We start from the raw sequence: 20,248 nt of genomic DNA, 5'->3' as shown, positions 1-20,248 counted from the left end.
TATGGAAGACAGCAAGGGAAAAGAAAAAAAAAACTTGTGAAGTGATATCAAAAACAGAGTGGAGGATTATAACATATGAAATAATTTCATCACATAATTAAGATAATTGATTGCAATGAATGAAAGTTTGGCTCAACTAGTAACTGTTAAAAAAAATCTAATAAGTTGCTTGGTATGAAAGTGAGTTCTACACCCACTGAAGTGTTTATATAAAAACTAGGTAAATCTCCATTAGAGATAATGGAGAAGAATTCCTGCATTGCATGGTAGATTTGTATAAATTGTGTTGAAATATTTTTCAGTTAAGTTCTGTGTTTCTAAGAATTTATCAAATTGGTCAGTACATTGTTGACTTCATTTCTTTGTTACCTGTTTGACCCAAAATTTAAAAAAACCACTAAATCCTTTATTTTTCTCTTTTCCATTCTTACTAAATTCAGAAACTCTTATTTTGCTTTGTACTAGTCTCAGAGCTTCAAACCAGTCACCCTGTCTCCTGTCTACAGGTTTTTCTCATCCAAGTCCAAATCTGCTTAAAAATTGTCAGTGTCTCCCCATATGTTGCTGGGGGAAATATTTAATCATTAGCACAAATACTCAATGATCTGATATTGCTTTCATTTTTAGCCTCCCTTCACAATACATTGTTTCTAAGGAGGTGTTATGGACTGAATCATGCTCCCCACCCAAATTCATATGTTGAAGCCCTAATTCCCTTGCAATGTGGCCATATTTGGAGATAGGGCAATTAAAGGGTAAATAAGGTTAAATGAAGTCATAAGGGTGGGGCTCTTATCCAATAGGACTGGTATCCTTATAAGAACAGTAATAGGTACTAGTGATGTGCATGCACAGAGAAAAGGCTATGTGAGGGAGGACTTAGTGTGAAGACAGCCTTCTGCAAGCCAAAGAGACAGGCCTCAGGGGAAACCAAACTTGCTAACACTTCACCATGACTTTGGATTTTCAGCCTCCAGAAGTGTGAGAAAATAAATTTCTGTTTTTAAGTAATTCAGTCTGTGATATTTTGTTAATGCAACCCTAGCAAACTAATACAGCAGGCCTATTTTATACACCCCATGCAAATGTCTAGACACACTTTTTTATTGTCAAAATTCTGGGGCTACTACTGGTATCTGTTGGATAGAGGCAAGGGATGGTGCTAAATATCCTCCACTGGGTAAAATGGTACCATCTTAATCAATGAGAAATGTCTCCCTGTCTAGTCAACATCCTCATCAACTGTTGAATTAGAACATTCAACACATGTTCTCATCTCAATGAAATTTTTTCACCACCTCAAAAACAAATACTTGTTCCTCACTTTTGTTTTTACTGCAGTTTATATTTTTTTAAGTCTACTATTGAGTTTTATAAAATGAATTTTCAATATTAATTATTTGCCTTCCAATTTCTTCTATTGGTTTGTGAGCTATTTGGTAGTATATTTGCATAAATTGTTGAACTGATTTAACCTAGTATTTCCTAACTCTCCTGAACCCAATTATTATTTTGCCCCATTGTTAAAAATTGAGGTACCTATTTCTCTATCATGGACATTCTGAGTCAGTAGATTCAGGGAGCCCAGGAATATGTATTTTCAACAAGGATCTCAGCTGACTGCAACAAACTGGCAAGTTTAAAAAACAAGAATTTTATTCAGTCCTCATACACTGTCATGTATGTCTGAAATATCTAATAGATTATAATAAGTAAATGTGGAATCTGAAAAACTGACAGTCATAGTTTTATAGAATTATGGAATATTAGAGCTATATCATTTCAGTTGACAAATATGAGAATTGCAGGACAATTTAAGAGGTAACCTGTTGCTCATGAATGGTTTTTATGTGATGATGGCATCTTCAGAATATCATGGAAACTTAAAGCTGGTATGTGACTTAAAACAATTTATTCCAAACCTCCATTTTATAAGGAATCATCAGAGAGTTTCAGTGAATTGACAAGTTTACCCAGCTCATAATTCTGATACTCAGACTATGGCTATTACCATTCAGTCCTGTTGATTCCTCCAAAAAAGTATTTCAGTTCATGCACCGATAATTTTTTATTCTATTGCATGTGTAAAATGTAAGTTAATATCAAAAATTAAAATACTTATTTTAATATGCAATTGCTAGAGATGCTTGAGGAAAACAATAGTAACATTTGTATTGGATTAAAAAGAATATTCTATTTATATAATCTTAAAATAAGTGTGTGTGTGTGTGCGTGTGTGTGTGTGTGTGTGTGTGTGTGTATGTGTATGTGTATGTTTTAAAGTTTTAATCAGTGTCCTTTATGGGTAGAAGTCAGTAGTGGGAATTAGGCTATATTTGGATGCCTCTATCAAATGATACAAGCTGAGTTTTCTGGCCAAAATATGTTACCTTCATTACCTTTCATTTTCATATGATCTTTATGTTTAAATAATGTTCTGAGTAAAAACTATTAAGTCTTAGATTTCCTCATTATTCTCTATATCAGTTAGGAAACATTTATAAGTTAATAACATAAATTCACCTCTAAGTGCTCTAACATAGGAGAATTTATTTATTTTCTTACCTAAAAAAAATCTAGCAGTAAGCAGTCCTAAATTCATAAAATCATCTTCTGTTCTTCCATAATTAGTACACAGCTTCCACACTCAAGGCTGAAGATGACCTGGACCTCCAACTATGATATCCTCTTTTTTTTTTAGTCCTTAAAAATGTTCTTTTTCTTCTAGTTTGCTCTTTTTGTTATTGAAGTATGATTGATATACGATCTTCTATTGGTTTCAAGTATGCAATACAGTGGTGGTTCAACAGTTACCCCTATTATTAAATCCTCACACCCACTAGTGTAGCTACTATTTGTAAACACAGGAAGATGTTACAGAATCACTCGCTATATTCTCCCTGTTGTACTACCATCTCCTTGAGCAATTTACATTATGATTGAGAATTTTTGTGCCCCTTTATCCCCCTCACCTTCCCCACCCATACACTTCAGCTGCTCCCACATGGTAACCACCAATCATTTTTCAGTGTCTTTGAGTCTACTGTTATTTTGTTCATTTTGTGTTGTATTATTTATAAATTCTACAAATAAGAAAATCATATGATATTTATCTTTCTCTGACTGGCTTATTTCACATAACCTAATATCCTCTAGGTCCATCCATACTGTTGCAAATAGCAGGATTTCTTTTTCTTTTTATAGGTGAATAATATTCCATTGTGCATATGTACCACCTCTCCTTTATCCAGTCATCTATTGATGGACACTTTGGTTGCTCCTCTATCTTGGCTATTGTAAATAATGCAGCAATAAACATATGGGTGTACATATCTTTTTGAATCAGGGGTTTTGATTTCTTTGGGTAAATTCCTTAAGTGGAATTACTGGGTTGTATGGTATTTCTACTTGCAGTGTTTTGAGGAATATCTATATTGCTTTCCACAGTTGCCACACCAATTTACATTCCCACCAACACTGTAGGACAGTTCCCTTTTCTCTGCATCCTCACCAACATTTGTTATTTCTTGTCTTTTGGATAGTGGCCATTCTAACTGGTATGTGGTGATATTATGCTTTTGATTTGCTTTACCCTGACAATAAACAATCTGGAGCAATTTTTCATGTGCCTATTGGCCATCTGAATTTCTTATTTGGAAAAATGTCTATTCAGGTCCTCCACCCATTTTTTTAATTGGGTTATTTGTTTTTTGGGTGTTGATGCATATGAGTTCTTTATATATTTTGGATGCTAATTCTTTATCAGATGAATCACTTACAAACATATTCTCCCATACTGTAGGTTGCCTTTCTGTTCTGCTAATGGTGTCCTTTGTTGCACAGAAGCTTTTTAGTTTCATGTAATCCCACTTGTTCATTTTTTATTTTATTTCTCTTGTCTAAGGAGATATATCCAGGAAAAAATTGCTCATGCTTATGTTCAGGAGATTTTTGCCTATGGTTTCTTTCATTAGTATTATGGTTTCATATCTGATATTCAGCTCTTAGATCCATTTTGAGTTTATTTTTGTGTATAAACAGTAATCCAGTTTCATTCTCTGTATATAGCTTTTCAATTTTCCCAACACAAGTTATTGAAGAGGCTGTCTTCCCCATTGTATATTCATTACTCCTTTATCATACATTAGTTGACCATATACGTGTGGGTTTATATCTGGGCTCTCTATTCTGTTCCTTTGATCTATGGGTTTGTTCTTGTGCTAGTAGCAAACTGCTTTGATTACTGTAGCTTTGTAGTAGAGCTTAAAGTCAGAGAGGGTGATCCCCCTAGCTTTGTTCTTCTTTCTCAGGATTGCTTTGGTATTCAGTGTCTTTTGTGGTTCCATATGAATTTTAGAACTATTTGTTCTAGTTCACTGAAAAATGCCATTGGTATTTTGATAAGGATTGCATTGAATCCATAAATTGCTCTGGGCAGGATGGCCATTTTGACAGTATAGATTTCCATTTATTGGTGTCTCCTTTAATTACTCTCATGAGCGTCTTGTAGTTTTCAGAATATAGGTCTTTCACCTCCTTGGTTAGGTTTATTCATAGGTATTTTATTCTTTTTGATAAAATTGTATGCTAGTTCATTGTTAGTATATAGGAATGCAACAGACATCTGTATATTAATGTTGTATCCCTTAACTTTGCTGAATCTAGTTTCTGGTTCCAATAGTTTTTATGCTGAATCTTCTATATTAGTATCTTGTCATCAGCAAATAGTGACAGTTTTACTTCTTCCTAACCAACGTAGATGCCTCTTTCTGTTGTCTGACTGCCATGGCTGGGACCTCCAATATATGTTGAATAAAAGTGGTGAGTGTGAACATCCTTGTATTTTTCCTGATGTTAGAGGAAAAGCTTTCAGCTTGCCATTGAGTCTGATGTTAGTTATGTGTTTGTCATATATTGCCTTTATTATGTTGAGGCAGGTACTCTTTATACCCTTTTTTTGTGAGAATTTTTATCATGAACGGTTGTTGAATTTTGTCAAATGCTTTTTCAGCATCATCTATTGAGATGACTGTATGGTTTTCATTTTTTTTTGTAGTTAACATAGTGTATCACTTTGATTGATTTATGAAATTGTACCATCCTTGCATCCCTGGAATAAATCTCACATGGTCATGATAAATGATCCTTTTGGGGTGTTTTTGAATAAGGTTAGCTGATATTTTTCGGAGGATTTTTGCATTTGTGTTTATCAGGTATATTGGAGTATAATTTTCTTTTTTTTTTAGTGCCTATTTTTTTTGTGCCTTTTCTGGTTTTGGTATTAAAGTGATGCTGGCCTCATAGAATGCATCTGAAAATATTCCCTCCTTTTCTGCTTTTTAAACACTTTAAGAGGGGTGGGTATTAGCTCTTTAAATGTTTGTTGGAATTCTGCTGTGAAGCCCTCTGACCTTGGACTTTTGTCTGTTGGAAGTTTATTACCAGTTCAATTTGCTTACTCGTAATTTGTTCAGCTTTTCTGTTTCTTCTTGGGCCAGTCTTGGATGATTGTACTTTTCTAGGAATGTTCACATGTATTCTAGGTTGTCCAAATTTTTTATAGTATTTCATAGAATTCTCTAATAATTCTTTGTATTTCTGTGGTGTCAGTTGTGACTATTTTTGATTTCTGATTTTGCTTATTTGTGTACTGTTTTTTTTTTCCTTGAAACATCTGGCTAGGGTTTTGTCTATTTTGTTTATCTTCTCAAAGATCAGCTCTTGGTTTCATTGATTTTTTCTATTGTTTTATTCTTTTCCATTTTATTTATTTCTGCTCTAATCTTTATTATGTCTTTCCTTTTACTGACTTTGGATTTCATTTGTTCTTGTTTTTCTAGTTTCTTTAATTGTGAATTTAGACTGTGTATTTGGGATTGTTTTGTTTCTCAAGTCTGTGTTGCTATGTACCATCTCTCTTAGAATGGCTTTTGTTGCATCCTAAAAAATTTGGACTTGTATTTTTGTTTTCATTTGTCTCCACGTATTGCTTGATTTCTGTTTTAATTTGTTCATTGATCCATTGATTACTTAGAAGCATGTTGTTCAGCCTCCATGTGTTTGTAGGCTCTTTTCTTTATGCAATTTATTTCTCATTTCATACCATTTTAGTCTGAGAAGCTTCTTGATACAATTTAAATCTTTTTAAATTTACTGAAGCTCTTTTTGTGGCCTCGAATGTTTTCTATTCTTGGAAATGTTCCATGAACACTTGAGAAAAATGTGTATCCTGCTTCGTTTGGGTGGAATGTTCTGTAAGTATCTGTTAAGTACATCTGATCTAATGTGTTGCTCAGTGCCTCTGTTTCCTCATGTCTTCTATTTGGTTGATCTGGCAGTTGATTTAAGTGGCATGTTAAAATCCTCTTATGAATGAATTTCAGTCTATTTCCCTCTTGGTATTTTTTTTACATATTAGGTGCTCTTATGTTTGGTGCATTGATGTTTATAATGGTTATATTCTCTTGTTAGACTGACCCCTTTATAATTATGTAATGTTCTTCTTTGTCTCTTGTTATTTTCTTTGTTTTGAAGTCTGTTTTGTCTGATATAAGTACTGCTACTCCTGCTTTTTTCTCCTTATTATTTTCATGAGATATCTTTTCCTATCCCTTCATTTTCAGTCTATGTATGTCTTTAGGTCCGAAATGATTCTCTTGTAGGCAGCATATAGTGGGTCTTGTTTCTTTATCCATTCTGCCTCCCTATGTCTATTGATTGGTGCATTCAGTCCATTTACATTTAAGGTAAGTATTGATAGGTATGTACTTATTGCCATTTTATTAATTGTTTTCTTGTTTTTATAGTTCCTCTGTGTTCCTTTCATCCTCTCTTATACTCTTCTCTTGTTATTTGATTTTTTTTTTTTAGTGTTGTGATTGGATTTCTTTTTTAAAATTCTGTGTGTATCTATTATAGGCCTTGGATTTGTGGTTAACATAAGGTTCATGGATATTTTCTAATGATATTAATGTCCAATTTAAGTTGATTATCATTCTCTTTCAATCTTTCTCCTCCACACTTTATGTTTGAGATGTCATAATCTGCATATTTGTGTATCTCTTGACTGGTTTGTGAATAGTTAGTCTTACTACTTTTGTTTTGTTTTTGTTTTAATTTCATACTTGTTTGGTAAGTCATTGATCCATTGTGGGTTTATTTTCACTGCTGAAAACTATGTAGGCTTAAGAACATTTCCATCTATGGATCTTTAACATAACCTTAAGGCCAAGTTAGTGGTGCTAAATTCCTTCAGCTTTCATTTGTCTGGAACATTTTGTTAAAATTATCATTTAATTTTGAATTATAACCTTACTAGGTAGAAGATTCTTGTTTGAAGGTCCTTTTATTTCAATATATTAAACATTTCATCACTACATTCTGGACTGTAAAGTTTTTGCTGAAATATTTGCTGATAACCTGATGATGTTTCCCTTAGAAGTAATCTGCTTTCCAGCTGCTTTCAATACCCTTATTTTATCCTTATACTTTGTCATTTTCATTATTATATGTCTTGTATTGTCTTCCTGGGGTTCCTTTTGTTAGGAGCACTCTGCAGTTACCTTTTGGGTTTCTATTTCATTCCTGAGATTGGGGAAATTTCAACAATCATTTCTTCAAAGATACTTTCTACCCCTTTTTCTCTCTCTTCTCCTTCTGGTACCCCTATTATGTCAATATTGTTTTGTTTGAAATTGTCACACAGCTCTCTTAACATCCTCTCATTCCTAGAAATTCTTTTTTCTCTCTGATCCTTAGCTTCATTATTTTCCTGTTCTCTCATTTTCATCTCATTGATTGTCTCCTCTTCTTAAAGCAATCTGTTAGTCATTCCCTCATTGTATATTTCATTTCAGTTACTGTATTATTCCAATCTGAGTGGCTCTTTTTCAACTTTTCTGTCTCTTTCTTGATGTCCTCCCTGAGGTTGTCAATACTTTTTCCCCAATCAATGAGCATATTTATGACTGTGACTTTGAAATCCTTATCAAGAAGATTGGTGATCAATGTTTCATTTAGCCCTTTCTCTGGTGTCTTATCCTGTAGTTTTTATGGAATATATTCCTCTGCCTTCTCATTTTGTCAGGGTTTCTGTGTTTCTTCCTTTAGATGGTTCTGCTATGCTTCCTCATCTAGAGAGTAATGGCTTTATGAAGAAGGTGTCCTGTGGTGTCCAGAAGCTCAACTGTTTACTCACCAGTATCTGGTTCTCTTTAGCAGTGGAGCCCCAGTTTCTGTTGGTGGGCCATGGACTAGACCACATTTCTCTCTCAGTCTGCTGAGGGTGGCAGCTTCCTTCAACTGGCCCTTTGTGAGCTAAGCAATTGAGCTGCTGAGATCTGTGGGTGGTGCCGCTCTCTGCCTGCCCTACAGGGATGGTGGTGCTGCTGGCTAATGGGGCTGACAGGGTTGGACATGGTAGGGTGAGTGCTGAATTAGGCTTCCAGAGAGGAAGAAGGTATGCTGTGAGCTGGTCCCCACAGGTGCCTCCCCAGTAGTGCTGAGATAAGGTTGAAAAAGCTGGGAAAGCCTTCATCTGCCTGACAGTTAAGAAATTCTCCTCTGCCTGGCAAGTAGCAAATTCTTAAGCAGGTGTACCATGAAGTGCCTCAGGGCTGAGCCATCAGTTAGGGGGATGGCTATAGAGTTCTGTCCAACCCTCACTCCTCAGGCATCCTTCCTACTGGTGATAATCCTTTCAAACTGCCACCTCTGTGTTGGGTTTCAGAGGGACAGAGGACAGAGCATGACTATCCTCCACAAGTGACAGCAGTCTCAGCCTCCCAGACTGCCTCAACTGCCCCTGGTGTCCAGCCCCATAAATCACCACAGCCTAATGCAGTGTGAACTTATGTTCCCAGAGTAGATCTCCAGAGCCAGTTGTGCAGAGTTCCTGAGCACTTATTCTCTCCCTGCTGTATTCCTCTTCCTCCCACCTGTGAGCTGGGATGGTGGAAGGGCTGGGGTCCTGATTGGTTGTGGCTTTGCTACTTTACACTTCTTTTGTGTGATGTCTTCTTCACCAGGATAAGTGGTCTCTTCTGCAGTTTTCAGGTCGTACTCAAGTTTAGTTGTATTTGCTGTAGTTTATTCATTAGTGTGTGTGTGTGTGTGGGGGAAGGTTTTCACCTTGCCTTCCTTCTCCACCATCTTTTTTTGTCTTCTCTATGGTATCCTTTTCAACAGGAAGTGAGATATGGGAGAAAGATAGAGAAGGAACTTGCCAGATACTTCCCTCTCTTAATGAGTTGTTCAATAAGCACCACTAACATCACTGAATTTTATCTCATTGGCCACTTCTAGTATAAAGGGAAATGTAATTTTTTAGTGGGGACATTGTTATCTCTAGTAAAATCAGGGCATTGTTACAAGAAAATATATATTGAGTAGTCAGCTAGTAGTCTTGGCCAATCAAACCTTTGTTATGATTTTTGTTTCTCTTTAGTTATAGCCTGTACTCATAAGGTCTAATTTGGTATGATTAAAGCGTTTTCATCTTTGGTTATATAATATACTCTTAACTCCAGCATGTAGCAATGAACATACTTGACATTTATCTCAAGAAAATTAATGGAAAAAATGAAAAATATATCCAATCTATTTCTGAAAAAGGTCTTCTAGACTCTGAGAATGATACCTAGCAGCATCTTTGTAGGTAAGTCACAGCATATCATTCATAAATTCTTGTTTGCAAGAATTATAAAGTCTAAGAAACAATGTAGAAACTGATCATCATTAAAGGACATAGTGGTAAAATCATTAGTATGATTTGATTCGTCAGATATTTTTCTCTGTTTATCATTAATCACTTTAGTTTCTAGGAACTTAGTTTGAATTTATAAAAACATTTTCCTAAGTAATTCAGTATCCTTAAATACTGTTTTCAAATGGACTATGTATAATTTTATCACATGTGACAACTTAAAGCCAAGTAACAAAAATCTTCAGGTTCCTTCTCAAAGGATTTTATTTTCTCACAAATGTCTTGTCTGATGTTTAGAGTTATAACAAAGTATTCATTTTCATCGCATGATTTTGATTCTATGTATAATATAATTTTAAGATTTTTAAATATTAAAGCCAAAGGAAAAGAGAATGAAAGAATGTTTTGAATAAGGTAGATATGTTTTTATGTTGAAGACCTTATTCACTAGGACTTAGCCCTTAGGATTTAGTCTGTCATGAAAGAAGGGTGAATTTAGGCTACATTCAAATAAGTAACACTGGCAAAGCTTATGCCCATCCGAGGCCTGTTAAGCCCTCTTTTCAAAGTGGTAAATTTCTATGTGTATTTCTCATCCTTCAGTTAGACTGTTCATGCATGATAATAGAAGGCTGAAGGGATTAAGACTCCTTTTTATGCCTTCTGATCCTGTATTATTGTGTGTCCAGCCATCCACATATTTCATTAAACATTCTTTTCCTAGGACATTGACAAATGGCTAGTATACGTATTTATAAGGATTTTTTTTAACTTTTTCTAAAACAACAGGTACACAAATATTTTACCAAGGCTATTATTAGGCAAATCTGGTAATTAGCACATAATCAAATAAATGAATACAAATCATTAATTGAGGTTATCAAACATTACATATTTGGAATCAATATTGATTTAACTTTATAGTTATGTCCCAAGCTATTTAGGTCTCATTATTTTAAATTTTAAAGAGATTAAAATCTTTTAAGTGTTTAATATATTCCTCACATAAAATAATCAAGATGATTGGAAATTTTTTTCTGTATTATGATTTTTAAATGTACAAGTGTCTTTCTACACTGTTATACTTTTTAGAAATTTTATAAGCCAATTTTTCATTTATATTATACTATCTACTATTGGGCTCTTGCCCCTCAAATATAATTTCTACATTTATTAACAGAATATCAGGAAGGAAACTTTGAGGTATTACATATGTTCTATATATTGATTTGAGTGCTCTTTACACATTTTTCTATTGCAATTTCATATATTCTACAAAGGAATGTAAAATTATATGATCTGAACACAAGATGTGTACATTTTATACATATCTCAATAAATTTTTAAAAGATAACTTTTAGAAGTTACTTTTGTAGTGTGATTTCTATGTAAAACAATTTATTGTAATTGCTAGTGTTTATTTTTAAGGATAGGGACTTTTCTGTTTTTAATTTTTGTATCCTTAACATTTAGCATAGTATCTGGAACATAATGGAAGCTTCATAAGTGTTTCCTCAATGAATCAATGAATGAAGAATCCATAGAGACAAAAAAGTTGTATTTTTTATCATTAGTTTACAGATACATGATAATGCATTGTTTTTAGCCCTGTCCTCAATGGGCTAACAGTAACATTATTATTTGTGTGAATTTTTCTTTTTTTGATCCTTAGTAATTATTTTTTTCAGGAAGTTGGAGCTAATTGATACTTTGAGAATTCTCCTAGTTTTTGTTAAAATATTACTTTGAAGTAATAGTTTTGCTAATGCTTATTCTCTTAGGCTTTTAAATATCTTGTTATCATAATATTAAACCTGAAAAGGCTTTGCTTTAAATGATATTTTTTAAAATGTCAAGTTTGTGGAAAATACCTGTTCATGTTATTTGTTTATCTATATTTTTATCTTATATGTTTAATTTTGTAAGTAAGTACTTATCATCTGTATTCCTTTAGTCCATCTATAAAATTGCTACCTCAGATTTAAAAACTTCACAGATTTCCTTATTGAAGACTGTACATGTTACTCTTAGGAGAACCCCTAACAATTTTACTCAGTGGATGTTTACTTCAGTCATAATTTGAAGTAGTTTAATTACTTGGCTTTCAAGTCTATGTGATCAGAAAACCTCTTGAGGTACACCTGGATACATATGTGAAAAGATAGGGTACAGAGAGAGATCAATGTACACCATATATGATGAGTAAGCAAAAGGAAAAAAACATTGTAAAGCCAGTGGTGTGGACTGTCCAAAGTGGGATTTTTCAAGGATGAGGAAATGGTTTAGTGGAGAGATTCAGGTCTTCATCTTTAAACAGAATGTAGTTGCTAAAAGGAGTGATAGAGTGATGGAATGGGAGAATATTTAAACTAACTTTATAGAGGAACTTAACAGAAGAATACAAAATCATACCTGTTTTTTAAGATTGTTCTAAGGATAAAATGAGATCATTTTTCAAAAATATTTTGAAAACTGTATGATATATAAATGTTTCTTCTTATTATATTTTTACTTTATTGGAGAAATTTTGAACTGAATTAATATAATATTTTGCTTAAATGTTTAAGTAGATTGGCATGTGTTATGATTATGAAGTTTTAATATATTCATAGTGAATGTTGATCACTTAACTGAACTTTTGAATAGTTCTGAAGAAAATGCTGTGAAACTTAATTCAGAAACTTAGTGGGGTTTTAAGTGTTTCTATTATAGAATTAGGATTGACTTAGAAGTATTATTTTGACCCACAAAAATGGCAGTTTTGCATAATTCTGTCCCACAGATCTGCTCTTACTGTTGTGGAAGCATAGGTTTGTTAAACTATAACAAAATGTAGGCAAGTAAGAAAGAGAATTTTGTTTCCTTACTAAATAGTGTCAATTAAAAATCTGAAAAAGATGACCTATAATATTAAGAACCAATTAGTAAAAGTCTGAATAGAGGGGTGAGTCAACTCAAAAATTAATAACTGCAGATACATTATTTTCAGTTAGACGTCTTGCACTTATTTTAAATATTATTTTACTTAATTCCACAACATTGTTAAATAAAAACATATCCCTAAGTTCAACTTTGTTTCCTCCTATTTAGAGAGATTTTGGTAATAGAAGGAAAAGTTCATTTTTGTTTTTTGACTAACTTAATGTTTTTTTATATGTTTCTTAATATTAACAATTATCTAGACTTTACACATGGGAATACTTTATTTGATGTGGTTTTGTTTCTTGATGATATCAAACTTGTACATTGATGTCACATTTAAACTGAATTTAATTCTGTGGATTTGGATAACAGTATGTTTCTAAGATCTTCATTTAATTGTCTTCAACTCTATCACTATATTATATGTAAAAGTACAGTCACAAAACATTTTTAAAAAGTCTATTTCCAACACAAAATTAAATTCCAAATTTCTTAATTATTTTTCAATACACGTCTATGTATGATTATATTAATATGTATGTGACTATCTGATTTCCTGATTTTAAGATTTATTTTAATATGATGACATGGCACCTAGTCACACATAACATTCATGAATAGGTCCTATAATTTTAAATATTTCAATAAAAGTAAAACATGCACAAAATTCTGAGGTTAACAATTAAATTGTTGACTTGATGTATGTAGATTATTTACTATTAGAAATATAAAATGGTGGAATAATGTGAAATATTTGAAATACCATAACAAAGTCATCATCCTAGTGTTTATTAATAGTCTTGTGGTACATAAAAAATTAAAGTTGTGATGTATTTTGAATAGCTAGAGGTTATGTCTAGATTTTTCAAGCTTCCATTAATCTAAATGCAGTGGAAAATAGCAAACCAAGTGCTGACTATGATCCATGTGAAAATATTTTCCCCCAGAGAAGTGTTTTTCTCTCTTCTGTGGGATCAGTAAAGATTTTGATCTGGTGGTCTGAACTATGTCATCTTTTTTTTTTTAAAGATAGTTTAAAAGTCATTTGCTTTGCTATGCGAATGAATTATGTGGTATTAAGTACTGCAGTAGCACCATTAAACATTATGTCATCAATCTTCTTAGGACGTGGAAAGGTCAGTGTCCAAAGAGCCATTTTTAATTACCATTTTAACTTTAAGATGAAGGCCATTTTCATTGTGTTCTTTTTTTTCTACAGCTGACTTAATCCACCAAAAAATAAAAGCCTTCTAGTACTACCCATGCATATCCAGCCAAAATCCAAATGTTAATAGAGATTGTCTTTAAAATACAGACAGAGCTGTCTCCAAAATTGGAATAGTAATATTAATCACCATCAAGTAGCTAAAATATAACCACAGTATTAAAATTTGCTGGAATTTCTTGGTTCTATAACAAGCAGAAATATCATATTATGTGGTTTCCTGTTCAAAAATAAATAATCTCTCTAACATGTAATTTTGGTAATAAACATAATACTAAATTTTGTATTCTCTTATAGAAGTCACAATTGTTTGTTTGTTTGCCAAGAGACTTTGGAGGGGAATTGAGGAGAAAAAAATAGAGAAAAAAAAGAAAGTAATTTCTTTTTAGTTCTAGGTCAGTATTCCAAATGAAAAATAATATTTTCTGTGTTGAGTGTTACCTTAAATAGACTATATATAATATTCTAAGTCAACTACTCTTTGATAAAAAAAAGTCAATTATATTTAAAGGCAACCGAATAGGACTGATCTCGATTATTCTTATATTTCTTTGATCAGATAGAGAAACCATGTCACAAAAGAGATATTCCTGGTGTTTTGTTATTTTCAGTGTATGTGTGTGTTGGAGCTTTTCTGATTCTTTTCTCATGTTTAATATAATCCAGTGACTGAAGTTTTTTTTTTTAAGTACTGTCAGAACCGCAAAGTAAAAGAAAAGACAAGAAACAGTAGTTAAGATAGATTTTGTATACCTTTCATACAATTTAGCGTTTTTAAAAGTCTGTTTCTAAAAACTCTAAATTCTAAATTCATATTTCAATACCTGATAATAGAAGCATTTCTTGTTTTGAAAATGACAGACTTGGAATTATGATTTAAATATAACATTAGGGATATCAGAACTAGCAATGCATAGCTAAAACTTCTATGATATTTAACTAACACAAAAGTATTTAAAGAAATGTGGTGGGTGATTGTGAAATCTAAGAAGTTAAAAAGCAAATACTCTATATAAGCCACATTAATCTATTCACTGTCTCTATTCCTATATCTGAAATTCATGTTTCTTTCCTTGCTTAAATATATCTTTTATCTAAATATCTGTGAACTTCCTGTATCTTACATATATATGCCTTTCCTGCTTAAGCCAGCTACTGAGGAATAATTTGACGTAGACCCGTTTTAACATACATTACAAATCATATTACGGGCTCTCTTCTTTTTACATTGAACAAATTTAGGTAAAAGTAATTTGGTGACCTGTTATGTTAAATTCATATTCTTTCCAGCCCTAAGTCTTGTGATGTAACCATTGCAAGCACTCACAGTACTTAAATGAATGGGAAGAGAGGCATGGTATAAATAAAATAAAGTCAAACACTAAGAACCTCTCCTTTGCAGAAAGGGCACGATACAATGAAGATAGGTCATCAGTGTATAAATGTGAAAATGAAGGTATATTTTAGGTTGCTGACACATTTAAAAAAAAATTATTTAATGATTTGAATTGTAAAGAAAAAAAGTAAGCTACTACTTGATGTTAGCAATTTAGCAGTCGTTATTACATGCTTCAAGAGACTGGAGATTCTCAACTATTTTTTGGCTTAATATAGGCCATACTTGAATAATCTTTGTGAGAGAATGGAAAAGAAATTTCCTATCATTCCTGATGGATTTAACCAAAAGTTTAATTAAATAGATTTTAATCAGCTAATTTAAGGAATATAAATGCAGATCTTTAAAATTAATGGTAAATGTGTCCTGTCCTTGAAGTGAATAGAATCATGACAGAAGATGAAATACCTAAAGAAATGCTGAGGCCTCTGGGCAGCACCTTTCCTGAGAGTCAATAAATATCTGCGTGATTTTTGGTGATTTTCTCTTACAAGCCAAACTTGCTATTAATATTATATCTGAAAAGAGTTTCTCTAGGGAACATATTGAACAATGCAATCCTTGTATTTATTCAAAATATGTTTGTTGAGCTCTTACTGTGTCAGGTACTGTTCTGAGTTATGGGAGAAACTTAAAATGATAAATCAAAGACTAGTGAGGAGAGAGGAATGAATAGGCAGAATATAGAGTATTTTTAGGGCAGTGAAATTATAGTGGTGGATACATTCATGTCATTATGTATTCATCCAAGCCCGTAAAATATATAATACCATAAGTGAATTTTAATGTAAACTGTGGTCTTTGAATGATAATGATATGTCAACATAGATTCACTAATGGCAACAAATGTGGGAGAGAAAGAGAAAGGATATCCCCATATTTTTTATACTGTACAAATGGAATAGATATGGAGAAGTTTGAAGGAACAGGTTTTGAAAGCATATCTATCTGAATATATATGATATGTGGTATGTGTGTGTGTTAGTTAACCCATGTACATTAATAAAATAAGATGTTTTTGGATTCTAAAATCAACTCATTTGTAGAATGGGAAAATTAATTTATTTATCTTATGTACTTACTGTGAGAACTAAATGTGTTACATTGACAATGCTTAGGATAATGCTGATATCAGTAAATATTTGCTATAATTATCATCAGAAAAAAAAACTGTATCCTAAGTTATTGGTAATAGTAGAGCCTACTAGTGAAATACCCAAATGGAAAGATAGTGGAATTTTCCTTCTAAATTAGTAATTAATTAATTAATTAATAATAAATAATAAATTAATGGGTTAAGGAAAGTGTCTCAAAAATACAAATTCAGTCCTAACACTTCCCACCAGTGTCACCTTAGCAAGTTGCTTAATGTGTTAAGTCCTTAGCTTTCTACCTACCAAACAAGGAAAATCAGAAAACCTTTCTGATAGAGCTGTTATGATAATTTAAAAGTTATTAATTTAAAACATCTGAGTACACAATCTGCACATAAAAATAAATATTTTATTAACTAATTTTACTTAAAACTGTCAGCTAAATTTCACATGCTACTAAATTGTATGTTTTATTACATATAAAGAGCTATGTAATACTAACTTCCAGAGGTGCTTTCCTAACCTGTTAGGAAGTTGTGGAAAGATGGATAATGCATTCCAAAAAGGCATAACAGTAATATGTAGCAAATACAAGAGGGAAAAGTAATATTAAAGTAACATAGTGTCTGTTATTTCAAAATCATAAAGAAAGTGCCACACTATCACTGAAATGACAAAATTGTGCAAGGAGTCTCTAGGTTTAATGTGTAGAACATAGAGATACAAATAACCCATTAATCAGGCAGAATTCTGTAAGCAGTGTTAGTTCCATGGTCTTGCTCACATTAGACATCACAACGGTAACGCAAATCAGTAAGACTCACTGGAGCCCCACATCTAACTTTAATAGTAACTGAAGTGGTTCTTTAGTGTTAACTGTGTAGCATTTGTTGAGAATAGCGCTGTACTGAGAAGCATGTATCTATGTGGATATGGTTAAATAAACTCCATACTGTTTTGTTTCCATAATATCAGTATTTTTCTGCCAGCAATTTTGTCCTCTGTAAGCTGTGGCTATAATAGGGAGGCTGTCCAAGATACTTGATGACTAAGAGTCTTTCTGCCTAGAGTCAACTGAAAATAGGTTCCTTAATTTCCTCAGCATCATGCTTTTACTGTGTAACATTAAGCCCTTCCCTGAACACATTATGTTTATTTACTTACTGTCCAATATCATATCATACTGGTTATGTAAGAACTTGAGGGAATATCAAACATGCTATTAAAGTCAACCTAAGGTTATGTGGAGTTCACAGCTAATAGGAAAGGATACTGTAGTTGGCCCTTCCCCTCTCCTTCATTTTCACTCTGATATCTCATGTGAAGTGCTATTACTGCCTTTGTACAATTCATAGTGCTGTTTCATTTTCTGTTTCCTGGGAACCAAGAAATAATTTAATTATTAGGAAAGAGAGAGAAAAACTGCTTACTTTCCCCCAAACCCAAACTGAACAACATATTTTTGTGGGCATGGAAGTCTTTGGTACTGAACTATAAACCCATATAGTTTGTGGAGATATGGTCTACAAATGTAATTGTTTGAAAATATTAGTGCATACTTGTGACACTATAGGATTATAGAGCATAGAGAAATATAACCTGTTCACATATTTAATGTTTCTTCTTCTGCCTTTGCATAATGGGGAATGATGGAGGAGAATGTGGGTAGAAGTTCTTACCAATTTGTTTTGAGTGGGAATACTAAGCTAATGGATACAGATAATACTAATCTGTGGTCTGTAAAACCAAAAAATGCCTTGAAAATTTTAATTTAAGCCATTACAATTTCATAAAATTCATTGTAATTGTTACTTCACTTGCATTTTCTTAATATTCCTGGAAATAAATTATTTGGTAAATTTCATTCTTTTTTTTTCTCTCCCTTTATCTTCCTACTCCTTCTTAGATATTTCAGTGTCATAAAATTTGGGGTCGTTAGGTTAACCAATCTCTCATTTTGCAGAGGAGAAAATTGTTTCAATGTTGATTCATGAAACAGTTTCATTTACCTGCTCCGTGGTAGAGCTGAGCACAAAGGCAGTTGTCTTGATGAAATCGTGGATGCTTCAGTCTTCTACATTAATCTATACTGCCTGTCCCTTTAATATTCTACAGTTACCTCTGATTTTTTTTTTTGTCTAGAACAGTTATTTTTATTCTTAACTTTCATTCTAAATGAAGTGTCTCTTCCTTAAGTATTCCAGGACATCCGTCTAACTGATTGAAATAATTTACAGTTGAGATGTGAAGGCTTTCGGCCACTCAAAGCCACTTAGATTCAGTTTGTGGCACTATTTAATCATTTTTCTTAAGAATCATTAATGAAAATAAGTCTCTGTTAGTGGAGTGCGCATTATATATGTGTTTGAGTTGAAAGTTTGCTCTCTATTATTTCTTTATCACTCCAGGGAATCATTCTTTGACTTCCTCCACCCTTTGCTACTTTTCTGTGGTGAAAGACTCTGGGCATGAAAGGACAGAAAACAAAGCTATTAGCTCGTCTTGGATAACATATGGTAAAGGAAGGACAGCTTTAAGATGAGTGTTTTACAGAGATCAAGGAATTTAAATATTTTATAATGAAAATGGAGTAACAGGTGGCTACTGTTCAAATCTCAGAAGGTAGAGGTAGGTTTACTTTTTTAAGATACAGATTAGAACCTAAGGGCAGCAAGATTGGGTTGGATTTTAGTGGATTTTGGGAAAATTAACCCTTCTAAGGAGAAACAGTGGTGGACTGAGTTCTTGCAAGCCTTACTGGAAAGGTTTTCTTCAGATAAAAAACATATGCAACCCATTTTGCAACTGGGCACCAACAAAGTACTCCCTTCATGCACATGTGCAGACTGCTGCTCTCCAGAGTTTATGAATGTGTATAGATCGATCAATCTGTCTGTCTATACATACATACATATTATGAGTATGACTTTTAAGTAAGATTGGATTTGGATAGCAAAACACAAAAGAAGGGTATCTTTGTGAACAGACCACAGACCTACATGGGTGGAGTGTTTTCTCACTTGTAATCATTTAATAAATTGTGTTATTTATCTTCATTTATGAATAGTGAGCCTAGCTGATTCTGAAACCTGCCAACCATTACCAAAGAAAATACTTTAGTCTCAAGGTTAAATAGATGCACTCCCAGAAGTAGCCTGGTAAGTAGGGGGAGTGGGGGAATGGAAAAGATAAAAGAAGAAATAGTCTTTTATATTCTGATATACTAGTATATCTAAATGTACAAATGTTAAACTACATTAATCACCTAAGATAAAATGATTGAATCTAACATAGCAATCTATGTCAAAAGTACAACACTTAAACAGATTTCCTTCTGCCTTCTTTTTTAAATAGTTATTTTGATGGAGAAGGCAGTCTTCTTTGAATTTAGCATTTAAAAGTCTTGAATCAAAGAATTGCTTTACAGTTAGGAAATTTAAGAAAATATGTCTTTTAAAAATGTGCTCATAATTATTTTTTTGTTATAGAACCAGTTGAGACATGACTGTCTGTATTTTAAGAATTTCAACCTAGATATTTTGAGCTCAGATTTTCACATATATGTGAAAATAAGTCATATTTTTAAGATCCTGCCTAATACCTAATTGCTGTGTTTTAACTTTATGCAGCATTCATTGGCAGTTGTGCCTGATGAGCTATTAGAAATGTATAAATCATATAAGCTTATATCAAGAAATACTGAAAAAAAATGGCAAAGCAAGCATGTCAACATTACTAAATATGGATCAGGGATTGAATGCTGTTGATAGTAAAGTAAATCATGATATCCCCCTGATGTCTTCCCAGTGTTACACAAATATTTAGGAATTAAAGAGACCAGTGCTAAGAACATGGGATTAAGTGGTACATATATGTCCCCAAGAGACAGAGATGATTTTCAAGAATGA

At 32.8% G+C, this 20,248-nt stretch overlaps 1 protein-coding gene and 1 long non-coding RNA gene across 4 annotated transcripts in view; both read left to right on the top strand.

Annotated features, from left to right (window-relative positions):
* GRID2 (glutamate ionotropic receptor delta type subunit 2) overlaps positions 1–20,248 on the top strand; it is a 1,417,443-nt gene that overhangs the window by 467,288 nt on the left and 929,907 nt on the right. The window lies entirely within an intron of this gene.
* LOC140849589 (uncharacterized) overlaps positions 1–20,248 on the top strand; it is a 33,178-nt gene that overhangs the window by 10,496 nt on the left and 2,434 nt on the right. For 2 of the 3 annotated variants that reach the window (XR_012131653.1, XR_012131652.1), the window contains exon 2: positions 18,749–19,498. This is a non-coding gene — a long non-coding RNA (uncharacterized lncRNA). The remainder of the gene's footprint in view (positions 1–18,748; positions 19,499–20,248) is intronic. The other variant, XR_012131654.1, reaches the window with a different exon arrangement.

This window comes from Manis javanica, chromosome 5 (assembly GCF_040802235.1).
Source record: "Manis javanica isolate MJ-LG chromosome 5, MJ_LKY, whole genome shotgun sequence".
In the NCBI taxonomy this organism is placed as follows: domain Eukaryota; kingdom Metazoa; phylum Chordata; class Mammalia; order Pholidota; family Manidae; genus Manis; species Manis javanica.
Note: the sequence above shows the minus strand (reverse complement) of the source record. Positions and strands in the feature narration are given on the sequence as shown.